The 23,730-nt window shown below is 42.7% G+C and overlaps 1 pseudogene; it reads left to right on the top strand.

Moving 5' to 3' along the window:
* Positions 1-7,974: 7,974 nt before the first annotated feature.
* LOC112934131 (E3 ubiquitin-protein ligase RING2 pseudogene) overlaps positions 7,975-23,730 on the top strand; it is a 37,083-nt pseudogene continuing 21,327 nt past the window's right edge.

Raw genomic sequence — 23,730 nt, 5'->3', positions numbered from 1 at the left:
GTGAAATCATATGGTATTTCTCTGACTGACTTATTTTGCTTAGTAAAATACCCTCTAGCTCTATCCACGTCGTTGCAAATGGCAAGATTTATTTTTCTTAATCGCTGAGTAATATTCGATTGTGTGTGTGTGTATCCCACATCTTCTTCATCCCTTCATCAGTTGATGAATATTTGGGCTCTTGTTGATAAGGCTGTTATAAACATCAGGGTACATGGATCCCTTTGAATCAGTATTTTTGTATCCTTTGGATAAATACCTAGTAATCCTAGTAATGCAGTTGCTGGGTCGTAGGGTAGCGCTATGTTTAACTCCTTGAGGAACCTCCACACAGTTTTCCAGAGTGGCTGCACCAGTTTGCATCCCCACCAACAGTGCAAGAGGGTTCCCCTTTCTCTGCATCCTCACCAACATCTGTTGTTTCCTGAGTAGTTAATTTCAGACATTCTGACAGCTGTGAGGTGGTATCTCATTGTGGTTTTGATTTGTATTTCCCTGATGATGAATGATATTGAGCATCTTTTCATGTGTCTGTTGGCCATCTGGATGTCTTCTTTGATGAAATGTATATTCATGTCTTCTGTCCATTTCTTAGCTGGATTATTCAGTTTTGGGGGTGGTGAGTTGGATAAGTTCTTTCTAGATTTTGATATTAGCCCTTTATCCGATACATCATTTGCAAATACCTTCTCCCATTCCAGAAGCTGCCTTTTAGTTTTGTTTCCTTCTCTGTGCAGAAACTTTTTCTCTTGATAAAGTCTTAATAGTTTACATTTGCTTTTATTTCCTTTGCCTCTAGAGACATGTCTAGTAAAAAGTTGCTATGACCAAGGTCAAAGGGGTTGCTGTCTGTACTCTCCTCTAGGATTTTTATGGTTTCAGTCTTCACATTTAGGTCTTTAATCTATGTTGAATTCATTTTTGTGTATGGTATAAGAGGCCCAGTTTCTTCTTCTGCATGTTGCTGTCCAGTTTCCCCAACACCATTTATTGAAGAGACTGTTCTCTTTTCACTGGATATTCTTTCCTGATTTTTAAAAAATATTTTACTTATTTATTCATCAGAGACACACACACAGAAAGAGAGAGAGAGAGAGAGAGAGAGAGAGAGAGAGAGAAAGAGGCAGAGATACAGGCAAAGGGAAAAGCAGTCTCCATGCAGGGAGCCAGATGCGAGACTCGATCCTCGGACTCCAGAATCACGCCCTGGGCCGAAGACAGGCGCTAAACCGCTAAGCCACCCAGGGATCCCCCTCTTTCCTGCTTAGTTGAAGATTATTTTACCAGATAGCTGTAGGTCCATTTCTGAGTTTTCTATTTTGTTCCATTGATCTATGTGTCTGTTTTTGTGCCAGTACCATACCGTCTTGACGATCACAGCTTTGTAATATAGCTTGAAGTCCAGAATCATGATTCCTCTAGCTTTCTTTTCGGGATGGTTTTCTTTTTCGGGATTGTTTAGGCTATTCAGGGTCTTTTCTGGTTCCATATAAATTTTAGGATTGTTTGTTCCAGCTCTGTGAAAAATGCTAGTGGTATTTTGATAGGGATTGCATTAAATGTATAGACTGCTTTGGGTAGTTATAGACATTTTAAGGATGTTTGTTTTTCCAGTCAATTAACATGAATGATTAACATGATTTCCACTTCTTTGTGTCTTCTTCCATTTCTTTTATAAAGTTTCAGAGTACAGATCTTTTACCTCTTTGGTTAGATTTATTCCTAGGTATGTTATTGTTTTGGGTGCAATTGTAAATGAGATTGATCCCAATTCCTTGGTGTCTTTTTCTGCAGCTTCATTACTGGTGTACAGAAATGCAACAGATTTCTGTATGTTGATTTTACATCCTGCTACTTTGCTGAATTCATGTATTCTAGCAATCTTTTGGTGGAGTGTTTCAGATTTTCTACATAGAGTATCATGTTGTCTGCAAATAGTGAAAGTTTACTTCTCCCCTGCCAATTTAGATGCTTTTTATTTATTTTTGTTGTCTGATTGCTGAGGCTAAGACTTCCAGTACTATGTTAAATAACAATATGGACATCCTTGTCTTGTTCCTGACTATAACCACAATTTTATTTATCCATTCTGTCCACTGTTGATAGACATTGATCTTCTTTTAGCTGCCATTAATAATGTTCTATAAGCATGTTTTGGTGGACATGAGCACTCATTTCTATTGGGAATATATCCAAGAGTGCGCTTAGAGTCAGACAGTGTTAGTACATACTGCCTCTGTCAATTCAGTCTTCCACAAAGCAAATGCCAAGGTAGAATTCGATGTGCAAGAAATTTACAGGCGCAATTCCTGGGAAGGATAAAAGATAGATAGAGGAAAAGCAGACATGTGGAACCTCCAGACCACAATGCAGGTCTGACCACTGTGAAAGCCTGCAGTCCCAGCCAGGCTGTCAGGGAGCCCAGTGTACAGAGTGTCCACCATAGGAGCTACCTGCAAGGCAGGATTCAGGATGGCCTGGAACTAGCACCTCTGCACAACTAGCACAGTCCCTGGCTGGGGGCAGCCTGGAAAAACCATGGCCTCAACATGAACACTGGGGTGGATCGAAAGGTACGGCAGCTGGAGGCTATTGGCCGACTAGCCCCCTTGAAGCAGGCTGTCTTGAAGGGAGATCTAAGTGGTGTACTCAGGGCCACCACATGACCAAACAGTTTTCCAAAGTGGTTATACCAATTTAAACTCCCATTAGCAATGTATGAGATTTCTCTATGCCCTACAGCCTCACCAAACTTTGGCAGTATCAGTGCTATTACTTTTTACACATTTTGGTGGCTCTCTTGAGGGATTTCATTGTGGTTTGAAAATAGCCTTTGCCTGAAGACTAATGAATTTGAGCACATTTCATATGGTTATTGAGTACATAAAAGTTCTCTTTGTGAAGTGTCTATTTCCCACTTAAAAAATTAGGTTGAAAAAAAAAAAATTAGGTTGTCGGGATCCCTGGGTGGTGCAGCGGTTTGGCGCCTGCCTTTGGCCCAGGGCGCGATCCTGGAGACCCGGGATCGAATCCCACGTCGGGCTCTCGGTGCATGGAGCCTGCTTCTCCCTCTGCCTGTGTCTCTGCCTCTCTCTCTCTCTCTCTGTGTGACTATCATAAATAAATAAAAATTAAAAAAAAATTAGGTTGTCTGTCTTATGAGATTATAGAAATTCTATTTTTAAAGACTTTATTTATTTATTAATGAGACACACAGAGAGAGACACAGAGACATAGGCAGAGGGAGAAGCACGCTTGGTGCGGGGAGCCCGATGTGGGACTCGATCCCAGGACCCCAAGATCACACCCTGAGCTAAAGGCAGACACTCAACCACTGAGCCACCCAGGTGCCCCTGGAAATTCTTTATATATTCTGGATACAAATTCTCTGTCAGTAAGTTTATTGCAGATATCTTCTCCCACATGATGTCTTGCCTTCTCCCTCTCTTAGTGGTGTTTTTTTGCTGAACGATAGAGAAGACTTTGAATTCCTCACTTATATTTCACTACCTCTCACCTTGGATATTTCAAACTCCTTACTTATTCACAGCTTACTTATCTCTCTCTCCTGGAAGACTTTCCCACCTCTGTTATAATAGTGAAGATTCTGCTAATACAAACCCAGTTCACCAGGCCAGGGATTCAAACTCCATCAGGATTCTCTCTGCCCATCTATGTGTTGATTTTGTTCTCTCAGGAAAGCTGTGCATTCAGAAGGAAAAGTAGCTACTGTAGTTCTTCCATCTTGCATCTTTGTCTTCTCCTACCAGAAAGGAACTGCCTATCACCTCTTAAGTTCACTGTAAAAAATCCTAATGAAGATTCCAGGTTGACCAGCCTTAGGTCATTCATGGGCCCTGTAGCTAGAAAGAGTGCTGGGTCTGGCAGCCCACATACCCATAGGAGATTCTACAAAGAAGCAGCCCTCCCAAAGAACAAAGGAGTGCTATTCCCAAAAGCAGGAAGAGGTAACTGGACAGACAAAGCAAGAGGCTAATCCAATCATTTATTCCACAAATATTTATTGGGCACCTACTACATGCCAGGAATAGCTGTAAGGGTTGGAGCCATAGTGGAAAAGATGAGAAATGGCCCTTGCCTCACAGAGCTCACACTGTGAGGGAAACTAGGTGAGGCTGTCCCTGTTGGGGGCTCACACAGAAGAGCCCTATTATTGTACAGAAGAAGCCCCTCTGTTCCCAGACAGGCAAAGCTGTTCATCACCCTTTCTGCAGTACCATCAGAGAGCCAAGACCTTCTTCTGCTGATAGGCACAACTCTGGGAGGTTGATTTCCAATTCAAGAATGTAAACATCAAAATTTATACACAGATGGAAACTTCATACATTGCTGGTAAGGAATATAAAATGGTGCAGTAACTTGGAAAACAATTTGACAATTCTTTAAGATGTTAAACACAGAATTACCATATGACCCAGTAATTCCACTCCTAGGTATATATCTAAAAGAATTTAAAACATGTGTCCACACAAAAACTTACACATGAGCATGTTCATAGGAACATTATTCCTAATGGCCAAAAATTTCCATTAATTGACAAATGAATAAACAAAAGTATATGCGTACAATGGACTATTACTATTCAGCCATAGAAAGGAACAAAATACTGATGCATGCTACATCATGGATGAACCTTGAAAACATGCTAAGTGAAAGAAGACATAAAAGGCTACATATTGTGTTATTCCTTTTAAATGAAATGCCCAGAATAGGGAAACCTCTAGAGAGAGAAAATAGATTCCTAGTAACGAGGAGCTGGGGTGATGGAAAATACTAAGTGACTGCTAATGGTTATGGAGTTTCTTTTTGAAGTAATTTAATGTTCTGAAATTCAATAGTGGTGGTGGAATCACAACAATATGAATACACTAAAACCATTTTTAAAAGGTACATTTTTATGGCATGTGAATTTTATCTTAATAAAGCTGTTTTTAAAAGTGTGCACATGGAGGGGAGCTTGGATGGCTCAGTTGGTTAAACATCTGACTCTTGATTTCCACTCAGGTCATCTCAGAGTCCTGAGATCAAGCCCCACATTGGGCTCCATGCTCAGCACGGAGTTGGCTTGAGATTCTCTCTCTCCTGCTGCCCCTCCCCCCTGCTTACAAACTCTCTCTCTCTCTCTAAAAAAAAAGTGCACGTAGAGCTTCTGCATTGTAATTGCCCATTTAATGCTGTCTCCACTAACTGCAAACTCCATGAGGCCAGTGGCTGGGTCTTTTATATTCCCAGTAGTTGGTGTAGTGCCTGGCACAGTACTTGGTGAATGGGTGAATGAATGAATGAATGAATGAGACCAGCTTGAATGACACTTCATTCAGGAAACCTCCAACTCTGTGCTCCCAAAGACTTTCTCCCCATTCCCTTTTGTTGGAGGGACAGATTCAGTCTAGCAGGGATCTTGGCTCTACTCATCACCTTGGTTTCTGAGGCCAGCATCCCTGGCCACATCCCCCCAGGCCACTGCAGCTACAACTCCATTCCCTGTGCTGGTTTCAAGGTCTATCTTTCATCAACACCTGGAGATGTGCCTTTCTTCCTGCCAAGCTTGGTTATGTAGCAAAGTTTTTTTTCTGAGAATGTTTTATCCAATACTTATGTATTTTTTTGTTTTCTGTGTTGGCTTAATCTACCATGCTCAAACCAGAAATCCTAAGAGGTTTCCATAAGCTTGTTCATGCCCCCCAGCTTGTTTTGCTGAGCTGGATGCTATACTCTTCATTTTTTGTTTAGGGAGAGGTCACAGCAAGGATATGGCAGGACAATATTGGAAGTAGCTGGCCAGATATCTTTCTACAGCAGAATCTGTGAAAGCCCAGGTGTCCCAGGGTCCTTCAGGAAAACATCACTCAAAGTAAATGTCCTATTGAGAGAGAGTGGATTCTGATATCATTTCATAACTATCAATACAGAAGAAATGCTCATTTTTAAATATTGATGAGGAGTGGACCAGTACACATCCTATGTACACAGGTGACCTGTTGACCCACTAGGTGAAGAGGCCATCACCTGATCACACATCTAAGTGCTGGACACTGTGCCAGCCTCTTGATAAGCTATACTTAAACTTCATAAGATCTGTATAGTGTAGGTATCATGATTCTCAGTTTTCAGGAGAAAAGTAAGCCTCAGAGGTTAAGTTGTCTAATTACTTAAGAGGTAGAGCTTCACACTGGGTGTTGCATGGACGGGTGGAATCACTATATTGTACACCTGAAACTCATATTATAATATATGGTAACTAACTGGAATTAAAAAAAAAAGAGGTAGAACTTCAATTAGAACCCAGGCTTGTCTGATTCACGTCTTCTCCCTCTTTCCACCTATGTGTTTTCCCAGAGGGAAATTTCACTCGGATGCTCTGCTTGTTACTAGAATGTAATGAGTGCATTATTCACCACCTCTCCCTTTCCATTCTACTCTATTAGTATAACTAAGTTCCAAAATCTTGTTCCTGCTTCAAGGTGAAAACAGATATTTCCCTGGGTCTGCAGTAGGCTGAACCCAGGGTTAAATCCTGAGATCTGCTGAGATCTCATCTATACGTTGCCATCCCACATACTACCCTGGGGCAGCCTGAGGATCCTTTGATATGTCTTCATATGGAGGTCTTTTCCTCCCAAGATCCATGAACCCCAACAAGGTTCCTGACTGATAACCTGAGCTTGGTCCCAGAGCTCCAGTAGGAACTCTGAAGCCTGTGACTACCCCCCAGCTGGCTTCAATGTCCCTGTCATCCTGTTATAAATTCTTTACCTGTATTAACTCATTTCATCCTGACAACAAGTGTCGAAGTGGGAACTATTGTTTTCTATGGTTTACAGATAAGGAAACTGAGGATCAGAGAGGCCAAACATCACATAGCTAGTAAGTCGCAGAACTGGGATTCAAGGTCCAGCTGTCTGGCTCTCAGAACCATGCTCTTAGACCCTGTGCTAGGATCTAATATGCACAGAGAATATGGATTTTTTTTTCCTTAGTATTTACCACCATATAACATTATATGTGTTATGCTTAAAAAAAAAACTATCTCTTTTATGTTTGTCTCTCCCTTTAAAATATAAACCTAACAGGGTAGAGATCTCTGTCTGCTTTGTTCACTACTGTATCAGCGTCTAGATCAGCATCTAGAATAGACTTCCCAAAGGGCACCTGTGTGGCTCAGTCGGCTATAAACTTCTGATTCTTGATTTCAACTCAGGTCATGATCTCAGAGTTGTGAGATCGAGTGCCGCATGGAGCCCCGCATGGAGTCTGCTTGGATTCTCTCTCTCCCTCTGCCTCTCTCTCTCAGTGCTCAGTCGGTTAAACATCTGCCTTCAGTTCAGGTCATGATCCCGGAGTTCAGGGATCAAGCCCCACGTTGGGCTTCCTGCTCAGCGGGGAGTCTGCTTCTCCCTCTCCCTCTGCCCCTCTCCCTGCTTGTGCTCTCTCTCCCTCTCTCTCTCTCTCTCTCTCAAAATAATTAAATAAAATCTTTAAAAAAAAATAGACCCGACTAGAGCAGGTACCTAGTAAATACATTTTGAATGAAAGGATAAGCACTGTAAAAATGTTAACCATTAGTATCTTTGCACAAACAATAGACCCACAGCAAATATCTTTTCCCAAATAGGAGAAGTCCTCCCCATGGGGATTACTTTTTTTTTTTTTTAATCACTCCAGAACCAAAGGCTTAGAAGCCGTTACAGCAGTGTCAGCCCTCTCTGCCTTCACCATACCTCTCTCAAGTCCTTAGCTTTCCTGAGGATGTCAGTGTCCATGTGAGGGCCATGCAATTCCCCTGACTCATCGTCCCATACCTTCCTCAACTCTCATGACCTTTGCTTCCATTCCATTTAAACTGCCCATAGGAGCGGCCCTTGTGATCCTTTTTGGCCAGATTTCTGAATTCTTAAGATCCAATATTCTGCTCTTTGTACTTAACCTCTATGGCAGATTGCATTTTCCAAGATGGCGGTAACAAGATTCCCCCATGCTACAAGTCCTTCTTCACTGTGATGTTGACCCCACTCTTGTCAGGGTGGAGTTTGTGTTCCTTTGAGTCCAAGAGGGTCTGTGACTGTGGCAGAAGGGACCCCCTGTACCTTCTGAGGCTAGATCATATAAGATGATACCCCTTCCTCATGGTCTTCTTGGGATGTTTGCTCTCTGAACCCAGGCACCATGCCGTGAAGAAGCCCAGGCTAAACAGAGAGGGCATTTAGATCTCCCAGCCAACAGCCCCAGGTCCCCACTGACAGCCAGCATTAGTCACCAGACATGGAACTGAAGAAGACTGCAATACTCCAGCCCCAACCATAGCAACAGCAGGAGGAACCCAAGTGAAGACCACCTAGCTGAATCCAGTCAATTCCTAGAATCATGGCGGGGAGGGATTGATTGTTTTTTAAGCCTTTGAAACTAAGAGGATATACATTATCCAGCAAGAGTATCTGAAACACACTTTTTTCCTTCTACTTCTCCAGTTACTCACCAAACCTAGTTTCTCATTGGAGACCTGCTGTGACCTAATCAATGTTTTCCCTATTGCCCCAGCAGGAGTTGGGGCATCTTTCTGCACTTCATGGCCATTTCCAGACAGTTTTTCATCCTGCTTGGCTAACCTAAATGTCTCTGCATTCTCCTACATTCTATCACCAAGAATATTCTATCACTTGCTAGCGACTGCCGCAAGCCCTCATTTTATAGGATTCTCTCATTGAGGATTTCCGAGATTCTCTGATGAGACTCATATGCTGCCCCTGAAGAGGTGAGTTAATTTGCCCACAGTCCATATCCTAGCCAGCTGCGAAGCCCTATGCCAGCTGTACCTGGCTGTCCCTGCACACCACACTTACTTTTTTTGCATACACTTTCCTCTCTACATGAGGACAAGAACACTTTCAAGCTAATAAGTGTACATGCTTCCTGTTTAAAGCAAAACACATAATAAATAAACCCCTGCCAAGATGCTGAATTCCTAGTGGGACTAGTGCTAAAAGCAGTTGTCTTCAAACATAACTATTATGAAATTTCATCATTTTGGTTATTTTGAAACTTCCTAATTAGAGACTTCCCAAGATACTCTATGAACTCCTCAACAGTTCACAGGAAGCCCAAGAATAAATTATTCAGACATCATTAAGAAAAGGTTTTATTGTCTTTAATCATTTTGTTGGTGATCTTTCCTTGCTGGTGTAGAAAATATTTTGTAGAAGAAACAAGGCCTCTTCTAGCAACCTTTTGGCCATGAGTCACACACAGCACAAGGTAAACCTCTTTCATATAAAAACTACATTTCAAAAAAGTGTTGAATAAAGGCATATACGGAACATCAGAGAAATTGGTCTAGGATAAGGGCAGAGAGACAGTATTGTGTAGGTTAAGAGCATAGGTTGGAGCTCTACCTCTTTACTAGCTGCATATGCCTGGAAAGGTCCTGAATGTCCCTCTGCCTCAGTATCTTAATCTATAAACTGGGGATGGCAGTGGTGCCTGCCTCAGAGTGTTTGAGGAGGGTTAAATAGTAGCTGCTCAATAAATATTAACTATTGTTGTCTTAATCTTGGTCTCTATGGATAAAAAAAAAATGTGGCATTCAGTGAAATTAAGTTTTTCCAGAAGCAATGGCCTAAAATAAACTGCTATTTGAAGACGAAGATTATCATATTGGGTAAATGCTATACCAAATTTAACTGATCTGTATTCCAGTAACTACATGAAATACATCAAATCGTGTAGTTACTTCAAGAACATTTAACACCTAACATAAAATGCAGATTCCCCAGGTTTTGCTTCATATCTGATTCCCAGCAGAGGAGAAGCATAGGAATGTGTATTTTTGTCAAGCCTCTCGGGATCAGGCAAATTCAGGCAGTAACATTGACTGAAGGGTTAATGAGAGCATGATTTTTCAGGGGAGGGTAATTTGTAAGCCCCACCCTGAATATTCTCTAGGTTAAATGATATTGGTCATAGAGCAGTTGTTTTCAAATTCTAACAGGCTTAAAAATTCCCTGAAGAGTTGCTAAAAATTCAGAGTCCTGGTCCTACCTTTAAGAGATTCAAATTCAGAGATTTAGGTGGCACTTGGGAATCTGCATGTTTTTAACCAGCCCCTCCACTCTAGGGTGAGTCTTTGAGAAACAATTTTTTTTTAAGATTTTAATTTATGTATTCATGAGAGACACCAAGAGAGAGGCAGAGACACAGAGGGAGGAGCAGGCTCCACGCAGAGAGCCGGATGAGGGACTCGACCCTAGGACTCTGGGATCACGACCTGAGCCGAAGGCAGATGCTCAACTGCTGAGCCACCCCGGCGTCCTGAGAAACATTTTTTTAAAAAGATTTATTTATCTATTTAAGAGAGAGAGAGATCGAGTGTGTGCTCGAGTTAGAGGGAGAGGGGAGGGGCAGTGGGAGAGGAAGAGGGAGAAGGAGGGAGAATCCTCAAGCAGACTCCCTGCTAAGTGCAGGGCCCAACATGAGGCTCCATCCCAGGGCCCTGAGATCATGACCTGAGCAGAGACCAAGAGTCAGCTCACCAACCCACCAAGCTACTCTGGAGCCCCAGAGAAGCATTTTTGATTCTAGTCATTCACATGCTAGAGAGAAACCAGACATATATTTTTGTTTGTTTGTTTTTTCAGACATTTTTTTTTAAAAAAAAAAAGCTCTAGCTTTCCTATGTAATTTGAATATCTCAGACTGCATCAACTTGTAGGTACAAACACGGTGACAATAAAATTATAAGTGGATCTTGTGAATTTTGAACACCAGATGCATGAATCAGTTCCCCTCCCCAGGTATATATGGAGCTCTCAAAAAAAAAAAAAAAAAAGTGTGTGTATGTGTTGTGTTTTTGTTCTCCAAACTGAGGTTCAAGTTTCAGCCTCACCGCTTACAAGCCATGGGCAAGTTGTTACTTATCTGTTGCTGCATTACAGATTACACCAAAACGTAGTGGTTTAAAACAGCAATGATCCTTTTATTATTCTCATGGTTTCTGTGGTTGGGAGTTTCAGAAGGGCTTGGTTGGCTCAGTATCTTTCATGTGGTTGCAATCAGAGAGTGGTTGGGACTGGAACAGCTGAGGGGGATGGAGCAGCTGAGGCTTGCTGGTATCTCTCCCTCTCTCCTCGTGTAGTTTTGGGACCTACACGTGGGTTAGTTTGAGCTTCCTCACAGCATGGTGGCCTCATGGCAGTCAGACTACTTCCATGGCAGCTCAGGGCTTCAGGGTAGGTATTTCTGTACAAGGCGGAAAGTGCATCTCCTTTCTGACCTAGGAAATCAGATTTCCGAGGCCTTGGAAATCACAGTGCCTCATTTCTGCTGCCTTCTCTAGGTTACAAAAGATTCAGAAGCCTGCTCAGATTCAAGTGGAGGGGAATAAACCTCATCTTTCAATGGTAGGACCAAAGTCATGTTGCAGAATAATGTGTGGCTTGGGAGATATTGTGTCAGCCATCTTTGGAAAATACAAACTGCCACATGTCCTGTCCAAGGCTGAGTCGTAGAAGGAAGATGATAATAATATCTGCTTAATGAGGTCATGAGGGGGCACCTGGGTGGTTCAGTCAGTTAAGCCTCTGACTCTTGATTTCGGCTCAGGTCATGATCTCAAAGTCCTGGGATGGGCCCTGGACCAGGCTCCCTACTTGGCAGGGAGTCTGCCTCTAGCCGCCCCCCCCCCCCCAACTCATGCTCGTGCACACACTTTCTCTCAAACAAAGAAATAAAATCTTAAAAAAATATAGAATTGTGAGGACTAAGTGGAATACATGGAAAGCACTTAGAATAGTATCTGGCATGGGATCCCTGGGTGGCACAGTGGTTTAGTGCCTGCCTTTGGCCCAGGGCACGATCCTGGAGACCTGGGATCGAATCCCACATCGGGCTCCCAGTGCGTGGAGCCTGCTTCTCCCTCTGCCTGTGTCTCTGCCTCTCTCTCTCTCTCTCTCACTGTGTGCCTATCATAAATAAATAAAATAAAAAGTTTAAAAAAAAAAAAGAATAGTATCTGGCATGCTATTATTATCACCATTACCATCATCGCTCACTGAACTGGGCCCGTGCAGTCACAGCCCCCAGGGGTTCTCAGAAGTGCCTCTCTGAGGCCAAGTATACCATTGCCTCTGCCCCCTATTTCCCTGAATCACTCTCACTATTCGTTTATCTTTCACCATTGCTAGTGTCATGCCGGTTGAGCCAAGACCCTGCAGCCAGTGGTCCCCACACCTTCTCAGAGATGCCAGTGCATAGGCCCCCACACCGATACTGCCAGTCAATTCACGGCTGCCACTGCCTCAGGATAATTATTACCACCAACCCCAAAATCTAGAAGGCAGCCCAACAGAGGAGTCATCTCTGAGTTGACCTGCCCCCGGTCTCCTGCTGTCACCCCACCCCTGTGGGGCAAATCCCTGCTGACTCCCCTGGCCACAAATGTCCATGAAAAGCAAGTAACAGAATCAAATGAACAAACAGCTCCCTCCCTCAGTACTATGCTCACTTGTGGAGGGTGGGACACTATTATCTGGGCCCCAAACTGGTGGATTGTAGTAAAACCATTTTCTCAACTGACACACATGGTCATTCTCCCTGGAGCAAAAACACTTGTAGGATGGGTTCTGACATCAGACCCAAGTCTGTTTCCTATGTCCACCTGCTCTTTCCTCTTCAGTCTGGCCCCATATAAACATCTGCTGCCATACCACATGCCATTAGGAATATGTTCTCAACAAGCGCTTCCTACAAATTCATATAGTTCTAAATTGTGAACAGATTGAAGTTTATTTTTCCCCAAGGTCCCTCTATGTAAGTCAGTAGATGCAGGTAGATACTTGGAAGGAAGGGAGGCATTTAGGCCCAGACATGGAACACATTTAAGTACCAGCTCTGCCTGCCAGGATACTGTCACACCTACCAGGACCTCCCCCCTCCCCCCCAACCACTTGCTTGCTCAGAAGATAGGGGAAATGCTACATGAATTAGGAAAGAGTTTTCATGATTTCCTTGATTTCCAGCATGGTGGAGGAACTGTTGCCCTGGATGGGTGAGATGGCTGCTCCAGAAGCAGATTTCCACAGGTGTTTGGAGGAGGTGAGGAGGGTGCATGAAGAGATCAATAGGAGTCAGACATGGCCGTGGGGAAGAGGGGCCACGATTGGTCCTGTGGACACTGGGGTCTACACCATGCACTTTGTGCACAAATGTCATGTGGCCTAGAGCAGGCTGAGGGACTCAAGTGTCGAGTGGGGCAGAGGATCTAGCCCCACTACAAGTGAACATCTAGTTCTCTCACAGGTGCCCAGGATGTAAACCGCTCCTACACTGGGCAATCTCTCACCTAAGGAAGCAGAGCTCACCTCCCACTGAAAGAGGTGAAAACACTAGACACTTGCTTTTCCCAGCTTTGCTGGAGGTGGGGCATGGGGACACCCACAGGCCTTGTGTCAGGGACAGTAGATGCAGTGGCAGCATCTCCACCTAGGTTCTTCTGGAGGTGATGGTGACAGGATTCTTGTGTCAGTGGGGACAGGCTGGGTGTCCTGCCAGGGCATCATGGAGAGGGATTTCTTCACTGTAATAGCCCCAGATAGGATCTGGACCTTTGTTGCTATCTGTCGAGCTTCCTATCATGTTTTCCCCGGGCCTCCAGGAATTCTAAAAGCTATCCAATATCTTTTTAATAATATGTTCCTTTTCTTGGGCACCTGGGTGACTCAGCGGCTGAATGTCTGCCTTTGGCTCAGGTTGTGATCCCGGGGTCCTGGGATCAAGTCCCACATTAGGCTCCCCACAGGGAGCCTGCTTCTCCCTCTGCCTATGTCTCTGTGTCTCTCATGAATAAATAAATAAAATCTTTTTTGAAATGTTCCCTTTCTTTTTAAATTTGCCCAAGTTTGGCAGCCCCGGTGGCGCAGCGGTTTAGTGCCAGCAGCCCAAGGCGTGATCCTGGAGACCCAGGATTGAGTCCCACGTCAGGCTCCCTGAATGGAGCCTGCTTCTCCCTCTGCCTGTGTCTCCGCCTCTCTCTCTCTTTCTCTCTCTCTCTCTGAATAAATAAATAAAAATCTTAAAAAAAATAAATTTGCCCAAGCTGGGGTCCCAGGTAGCTCAGTCAGGTAAGTGGCAACTCTTGATTTTGGCTCTGGTCATGATCTCAGGGTCCTGGGATCCAGCCCCTGTGTCAGTCTCTGTGCTCAGTGGGAAGTCTGCTTGAGATTCTCTCTCTCACCCCACCTCTTACCTCTCACTCCCTTCCTCCTCTCTATCCCTCCCTTTCAAATAAAGTAAACCTAGGGAAAAAAATTAGCTCAAGTGGATCGTGATGCTTGCCCATAAGTCTTTGACCAATACTGGCACTTTTAAACATTTTTTAACTCTAGGGGCTTCAGAGCAGTGTTTTCAGCAGAGATACGAGTGTCTACAAAGATGCCACTTGCTCAGCAGGGGTCAAGCCTGCCTAGGGGCTGTGGACATCAACCAAGGAGACCAGAGCAGGGGCTAAGGGAGAATGTGGTAGATGCCCTGGGGTAACGAACCTGCCAGTTGTCCCCTGAATGGTGGAAGGATGATCCCAGGATATAGGTGAAAGGAAGACCCAGAGACATTTGGGATATTCATGACTATTGATGTGACCTTCCATCTATCCATAGGCTGATGCAACCCCAGGGAATCTGTTACTTAACAACAACATCCACTATACACTAGAGAACCTGTCACTCAGGTCCTGGCCACAGACTGTAACCTCAAAATGGGGACCAGCAAGCTTCATTAGAATGCCTGGGGCTGGAGTTTGTTGTTTGTCTAAGTTTTTCACTGAGGTATATAAATCTGTTTTTCATAAAAATACAAGCACAAAAAACTCTCTTTTAATGCCTTTGCCTATAGCAGCTGATACAGGAAGATGGTATGAAGAGAGAGAGAAAGGGAAATAAAGGAAGGAAAATAGAAGGAAAGAGAGAAGAGTTTAAAGTTCACAGTATCACTTTCAGACTCCTCTGGAGAATTCAGGCAGCAGCATGAAATGTCCTTGTCAGGCCATCCAGGGAGGGCTGATAGCAGCGCCATCTTCCCAAGGGACCCCGAAAGTTCGTTCCCCAACAAAGCTTAGTGACTTCAGGGCTCAGAATGCCCTACCATTTGAAGGAAGGAAGTCCAGGGTTTGGCTGCCACTTAACCTGTCTTTGTCTCAGTGCCCTCAAAAAAAAGAACAGAAGGGACAATTCGGGCACTTTTTTACTATAAGTTCAAATGTTCTTTCAAACGAAACAAGAAAGGAATCACAGAAATATCTTTAGTAATGCTACAAGACAGGAAGCACAATAAGAATACACAGTAAGCACTTGAGTCCGAGCCCTTCCAGATGGGAGAGGGGTGGCTGGTAGTGAGGACCTTTTGCGGGAGGAGGGGAATGGGAGAGAAGCTTGCAGGGGTCATGGCAGCACATTCTGCTCCTGAATCAGCTCACACCAGCAGCCCTCTGCACAGCCAGCCAGTTAGTCTTATGCCAGCTACTGTGGCCAATAAACCCTTCTTATTTCATGAGGATGAAAAAGTGAATGATTTTTTTTTTTGGAGCAAAGAATTTGACTCTGAAATTTACAGCTGAGGGGATCTTCTGAAGTGACCGAGTCCAACCCCTTTAAGAGCAAATTTCAGGAAATTAAATCTGTAAATGAAACATTTGATACACCAGAAGGAGTTCTGGTAGATGAAACAATGGTAAGAGAGTGGGGATTCTTGACAATCTTGGATGATGTGTTGTTTATTTACTTCTGCACAACAAATTACCCCCAACTTTAGAGTCTTCAGTGCCTTAAAACGACTAGACTTATAATGTCACAGTTTCTCTGAGCCAGGAGTCCAGGTCTCCAGAAATCCACAGCCTAGCTGTGTCCCCTTTCTCAGGGTTCTTACCAGGCCGTGTCAAGTTGTCAACAAGGCTGCAACCTTATCTGAAGGCTTGACAACAGAAGGATCTGCCTCAACGCTCCCTGACGTGGTTTTGGCAGGATTCACTTCCTCACTGGTTGTTGGACTGCAGGCCTTCATTCTCTGATGGCGGTTGCCCAGAGGCTATGGCCTCAGGTCCTTGTCATCCATGCAGCAGCTTGCTTTCTCAGAGTGAACAGGTAGAAAGAGCGAGAGAGGGTGCCAGCAAAAGAGAACGTGCTAGTGAGATAGTGAGACGGAAGTCCCAGTCGTTTGTAACCTAGTCATGGAAGTGATATCCTATCACCTTTGTGTGTTCCATTCCTCAGAAACTAGTCACCAGGTCCCACCCTCACTTAAGAGGAAGGCATTCATTATACAGAAGAGTGAATACCAAGAAGCAGGAATATTGGGAGCCTTGTCGGAAGCTTCCAGCAACAGAGGTATATAGAAGGTAAGAAAGGGGTCAGAATCACGGAGACGTAGAATTTTTTGATTGAAATGAAAAGGCCCTGTAAGTCTAGCCATCCACATGTTGCCTGAATTCATGATATAGCTCCCTGCCAAGGAGCTTTTCATTCTACGTCTGTATAATGAAATGGTTAGAAATGGTTATCCTGTTATACTTGGCTAGAAACTACCTGCCTGTAACATTCATCCATGCCCATAAAGGCACCCTATAACCCATGAGAATGGTGGAAAGGTCAGAAGATTCCATTCTCTTTAAATTATGGTTAACTAATTTGATGGAAGCTGAAAAGTAAATTGTAAATAAAGATTTGGTGTAGGGGTGCTTGGGCAGCTCAGTTGGTGCAGTGCCCAACTCTTGATCTCAGCTCAGGTCTTGATTTCAGGATTGTGAGTTCAAGCCCTGCATTGGGCTACATGCGGGGAGGAGATCCTATTTAAAAAAAAAATTTGGAGGGTCTAATCTTTAATGTAACCTAGAATACATAGAATGTTTCTGCAATTAATAGTTTACGTATTTTGACATATAAAACACACAAAAAAAATTTCCCTAAGAAGCTGGATGAATCAGCAAGTTTTAAAGAAAAAAAAAGTAGTGAGAGTATCTACTATTACCAAAACCAAAGTCAACAGTTAAAAACTCCAGAACCAAGAAAAATAGATGAAATAAAAGAAAAGGCCCTAGTGCTTTACTTCTTTAACATTATGGATATTTTTCATATGGAATTCTGAATTTGGCAAGAAATGTGAACTGTGGCCTCATGACTGGCTAACAGCATTTCAGAGTTCACAGCATGCTCTCTGGGAAAGAGTTGGAGCCAAGGTTGTGGCATCATGCTTGACCACTCACTTATTCACAAGACCTCGCCCAAACAGCTATTTGTAAATGTCAACCCTAGTCTCAAAAGACAATTAAAGACATCAGAAAGCAATAAAGCTAGGCTAGAAAGAAGGAAGGAAGAAGGAAGGAAGGAAAGAGGGAGGAAAGGAAGAAAGGAGAAAGGAAGGAAGGAGGGAGGGAGGGGAGAAGGAAGGCTGGAAAGAAGGAGGAAAGGAAGGAATATCCTTTCCCTCAAATACTTCCCCCCTTATTTTGGGTGATTATAGGATTATAGGAACACACATAAGGCCTATCTTGAGGACTATGGCATTATTTTGGGTGTGTGCTTTTTGGAAAACAAATCTCACTAACATAGAACGTCTAAGATGAAAGGATTTTAGGGAACATGTCTCACCTCTAATTTTGAAGATGGGGAAGTTGAGTTCCGAAGAGACTAAGTAACTCACCAAGTAGTTGGAGAAAAGTGACACTCGGACCAGTTATTCCCACAAAGGGTCCAATATGGAACAGCTAAAACCAACTTGGTAATGTCTCCATCTCAGGGGACAACAGTTTGTCCTTTGCCTTTTGCACCCACTCCAGCAAGGGGTATTTCTCAACATTATGTTTATGTAAACTCTTGAGCAGCACAAACTCCTGAACTAAAAGACTCTCCACTCTGTGTGAAATTGAGGGCAAAGGCTGGGATGGCTTGGCCCTGCTCCAAACTCCTTCCCAAGAGGCCTGAGGTGAAAACACACACACACACACACACACACACACACACACACACACACACACACAAACATGTATTTTTCCTACTTGGGTGAATAGAGACCAGGCTCATCAAGTAGGGGTGAAAGTTACTTTGTTCTTAAAGTAAATACAAAGCATTCAAACTGGAGGAGAGTACTGACTGTTCCCATTCGATATGAGACTTTGCTACTGGCCAACTGTCAGGGAACAGGTGGGATAGGAGAGAAACGTGAAAAGATATTTGATAAATATCAAATGCTAGTGGAGATGGAAATAATTCATCTGCTTTTCTTTTTCTTTTCTTTTTTCTTTTCTTTTTTTTTTTTTTTTTTTTAGGTAGAGTTTAGTGAGTCCTCAGTCACAATTTCTCCTTTTCTAAATGCTTTCTCTCAGCCCAAATGAAACTTAGCTTTTATTTTTTATTATTTTTTAATTTCAGAGAAAGCATCTTGCATTTTCCCAAGATGCTCTACTCTTTTTTTAAAGATTTATCTATTTGTTTGAGAGAGAGAACTTGAGCGAGCGCACAGTGGGGGAGGGGCAGAGGGAAAAGGAGAGAGAGAATCTCAAGCAGACTCCACACTGAGTGTGGAGCTTCATGTGGGGCTCCAACCTAGGATCCTCAAGATTATGACCTGAGCCAAAACTAAGAGTTGGATGCTCAACCAACTGACACACCCAGGTGCCCCTGAAATTTAGCTTTTAATTCCAAATGCAAAATAAACAACACAAAAATAGAAGACAGCATATTGAAAAGACCCAAGAATCAAAGGAGGAGAGGTGTATCCAGAGGTGTTCCATGAAATTGAATGTGAAGAGATAAGGAAAGGAAAAAATGGGATGTGAAGAAAGCAATCATTGGGCAGGTATTTTTTTATCAGAAATAGTGTTTATTGGACTCTTGTCCATAAAATATTGCTAATGAAATGAGATTAACATATTTTCCCTTTGGTTCCCAGAATACCAAAAAAGGAGTGGAAAGGAAGACAGAGGAGCAAGGAGAGAATGAAGGACTTGGGTGAGAACTGGGGAAATCCCCAAGAAAGTTGGGGACAGGTCCCTGCTTTTGCTTCTCTGCTCTCCCTTTCAATTCTACAATTAGCACAAGAAAGGATTCCAAGCCCTACTTTGGCTTATCTCTTATATTCCTAAATCCATGCCTGTTCCTCAAGTATTTAGTTAGGAAGGAAAGCTGTAAGCTAAGTAAAATCTGCTCCCCCCACCACCTCTGGAATTTTCCCCACGGAAATAGGACACAATAAAGTCCGACAATGCAAGCATTCTCTCCAGGGCAGCTAGGGATGCCTTTGTTCCGCTGAACCAGAATGAAGCTTAACTAAATATGCTGGGGAGCAACTTAAGCAAAATGGAAAGAGAAAATGATTTTCCACGTCTAGATGTAGTAAAATACATTAGCAATAGCTTTTGGGTCTAAGAAAATCCAATGAGTTACAAGTAATCAGTTTCATCTTGGTCTAGTGAGATCACAGTTGAAGTAAGTTAATAATGATTAAAGTTAATGAAAAATGTGCCCACATAGTTTGTTTTCTTTAAAGTTGTGTCTTTTTTTAGCCCTACTTTATTGAGGTATGATTAAAATATAAAAAGCTGTGCATACTTAATGCATACCACATGATGAGTTTAAGAGTCAAATTGTGTCCTTTTGGGATCATATGGTAATTAGAATGCTTAAACATTTTAAACATACAGAAATGCTGCCTGGATCACTTAAAAGGCAATATGGTAATACTAAGTGTCTAAATTTAGCTGTTTTGTAAAAACTCTCTTTGGTTAGGAGTTTAAAAGACACTAAATAGGAGTACTCTAGGCCAGAAATTATGTTAGTGAAATTGACACAGTGGCTGTGGGATGAAGGAGAGGGGAGGCAGACAGGAGAGGTGGTCCAGAGGTACAACTCAAAAGGACTTGGAGAGCAAGCAGATCTGGTGGAGAGAGTGAAAGGAGAACTAAAGAAGGCTCCTATCCCATGTCCCCAGGTTAGATGACCAGTGTGACATGTGGTATCAGTCACTGAGCTGGCAGGAATGCATGCCACCATGCAGCCAGTCTATGCACTCTGACCAAGCGCCCACAGAGGGCTGTGTGGTCTCCAGATTGCTGCCAGATTATGGACAGTTCACTCATCCTGGCTACCTATCTTCACAGTTACAAAATTAAACTTGTTTTAATACTCTAATAACATCGTTGTGTTCAACAGTTGGTGTAGATATTCAGAAGCCCTCAGATAATGTGCACATTTAATAAATTTTATGAGTAGACAAATAAAATAAAATGAATTCCATGAGGTCAAGAGTTATGCCTTTTGGATATCCCATTTGGTAATCCTTCATTCTGCACCCTACACCACTTAACAAGCATGCTGCAAGGTAGCCCTTGGCAGGAGTGGGACAAGTGGGAAGGTCAGCAGGAGACTAAGAAAGTGGCAAGGAATAGAGGGACACAGTCATAGTGACACCCTCCTCTGCCTTGTCTCCAGTCTTGTCCACTTCCTTTCTATATAATCCAATAATTTAAAAATTATTTCCTAAGTGTATAATATTTGCTTCATTCAATGACAGAATAGATGATATTTGAATTTCCTGAGAAGGAAAACAAGTAAAATACTATTTGGAAACTTTTTAAAAAATGTACATAACTCAAAGAAACTGAAAAAAAAGTTCAATCAAAAGTTACTAGAGAAAGTAAAAACAATCTTAAGGAACTTAGTGTTTATACAAATCAGTCTGGTTGGTTTCTGGTCCTTCTTCTTCTCCATTTCTTTCTCCCTCTCAAAGTGTGGGTTTCATTGACAAACTTGGGAAAAAGAGGTGTTGAGGGAACATTCATTATTCAGAACCCCACTGCTGCCCAAGGTCTGCTATGAGTCATAACTAATATACTTCAACTGGGAGCCTGTAACAATGATTTCTCTTTGTGTGTATTCTTGAGCAACACACACTCCTGAGCTAAAAGATACTCCACTCTGTTTGCAATTGGATGCAGCAGATGCGTGATGAAAGATAGGCTATTGTCTCCAACATCAAAGGAGTGAAGGAAGATATTGGTTTGAGAAGCCAATGAGTTCCCAAGATGCCTCCACAGCCTGACCCTGCTGGGTTCACAGGCACTGAATGGGAAGATGAAGGGTTCTGGTCTGGGTCCTATTTTCTCAGAGGCCATGCTCAAAGCTTGGCCTGATCAGAGGAAATTGATGTGGTAGCTCTTCACCATTGTTCTGTCCCATCTTTTGTCCCTCCGTGTCCAATTTCTCAACAAGCAACACTAGAATGTTAAGACAAAAAGTAGTTACTCGACCCTCCAACAAGCTCCAATATTCTTAGAATAAAAACCAAAGACCTTACAGGGGTGCAGAAACTCTTCCTGACAGGCCCCCATGATCCCTCTGACCCCATCTTCTGCCTCTCTCTCCTGCTCCCGCCACACTGGTCTCTCTTTACTCCTCTAACACACCCAGGCATGCTCCTTTCTCAGGGACCCTGCACTTGCTGATATCTGTGCTGGAAGACTCTCAGATCTTCACGTGACTCCATTTCTCACATCATTCAAGTCTTTGTTCAATTCACCTCCTCAGAGAGGCCTTTCCTACCCCTTCATCTAAACTGTGCCCCCTCACTTTTTATTCCCTTGCCCTGGTTTATTTTTCTTTAAGACTTATCATATCCTAACTTTACATTTTATCTTTAATGCTTATTGTTTGTTTACCCCCACCTTCTGGGAGAAGAAATCTACTTGATCAGTGAATGAATGAATGAAGAGAGTGATTGATGACAATGAGCAAAAGGTTATTCCCTCTTAATTAGTTCAGATTCAGTAATAGGAAATGCCATCAGATGAAATGTTTTGACGATAGGTAGGATTTCCATATAAAGGTGGCAAATCCCAAAATCTCCTTGTCTTGATACTTATACCTTCTTTTTTTTTTTTAAAGATTTTATTTATTTATTCATGAGAGACACACAGAGAGATAGAGAGGCAGAGACACAGGGAGAGGGAGAAGCAGGCTCCATGCAGGGAGCCCGATGATGTGGGACTCGATCCCGGGACCCCAGGATCACCCCCTGGGCTGAAAGCATCCTTATACTCATTCCTTCTAAAGACATTTATTATATGCCTACTATGTGCCAACCACTATACAAAAGGTTCTGAGAGTGAGCAAGATAAGACTCCCACCATGTCATGCTTATGTCCTAATTTGAGGAGGACATATAACTCAAAAAATAAATAACAAGCTATTTAGTGTGGTATCTGCTCTGAGGGAACTAAGCAGGGTGATATGATGGGAAGGAGGATAAGTTCCTTCTTTAGACAAGATAAGAGAGAAATCTTCTGTAGAACTGATACTCGAGCTAAGACCTAAGAGATGGCATGGGAAGTCCATTTTATGCAGGGAAGAACATATGCAAAGGTTCTATGAAGAGAAAACACTTGGTATTTACAGAATCAGAAAAGAAACTCATGTGGCCAGAACACAATAAACAAGAGGGAGATGGCAGGCAGAACCAGATCTAGGATTTGCTCTATTTTATTTTATTTTATTTTATTTTATTTTATTTTATTTTATTTTATTTTATTTTATTTATTTTATTTTATTTTATTTTATTTTATACTCAATTCTAAACCATTAAATGTTATCAAGTGGAGGAGTGACATACTATCATTTATAGTTGAAAATCACTGTATCAGTTATCTATTCTTATATAACAAACCACCTCAAGCTTAGTGGTATAAAATAACAAAAATATTCATTATTATTCTCACAATTCTGGAGGCTGACTGGACTCAACTGGGTGGTTTCGGATCAAGGTCTCTTATGCAGTTGCCTTTAAATATTGGCTGTGGCTAGAGTTATCTCAAGGTTTCCTGGCTCAAATATCTAGTGGGCGGTCTGTTGGCTAGGACCTTAGTTGGGGCTATCTGATAGAACACCTATATATGACCTGTCCCTGTAGCCTTTACTCTCTTAAAAAAAAGGCAAATGAGTTGTGAGAGAAACAATCCCAGGAGAGAGAGCCAGGTGGAAGTTATATCATTTTTTATGACCTAGATTTGGAAGTATGGGCATGTGACTAAGTCCATGTTCAAGGGAAAAAGAACTAAATTCTACCTTTTGATGACAGAGTGTCAAAGAATTTGCAGACATGTTTTATTTATTTATTTTTTAATATTTTACTTATTTATTCATGAGAGACACAGAGAGAGGTGGAGACATGGGAAGAGGGAGAAGCAGGCTCCCTGTGGGGAACCCAATGTGGGACTCGATCCCAGGCCCCTGGGATCATGCCCTGAGCCGAAGGCAGATGCTCAACTGCTGAGCCAACCGGGCACCCTGCAGACATGTTTTAAAGCACCATATCCTGGTTCCTGCGTGGAAAATAAATTGTATAGGGGCAATGGTGGAGGAAGAGAGGCTCCCTAAGCATCAGTGCAGTGTCCAAGAAAAAAAAAATGACAATGGAGCGGAGATGAAAGACATTCAGAATGCCAGGACACATTTGGAAGGTAGAAATATCAGGACTTGGTAGTGGATTGGATGTGGGGCACGCGACAGATAATTCTGAAGCCTTTGGTTTGAGCAATAGGGTGAGTATTGGTGCCATTGACTCTGATGGAGAACATTGATGGAGGAACAAGTGACTGAGAGGCGGGAGATGAAAACCAAGAGTTCTCTGCAAGACGCTTGGCTTTTGAGATGCATATTAGATATACAAGTGGAAATAGCA

This window comes from Vulpes vulpes, chromosome 3 (genome assembly GCF_048418805.1).
Source record: "Vulpes vulpes isolate BD-2025 chromosome 3, VulVul3, whole genome shotgun sequence".
Classification (NCBI taxonomy): Eukaryota; Metazoa; Chordata; class Mammalia; order Carnivora; family Canidae; genus Vulpes; species Vulpes vulpes.
The sequence above is the reverse complement of the archived record's forward strand: the minus strand, read 5'-3'. Positions and strand labels throughout refer to the sequence as shown.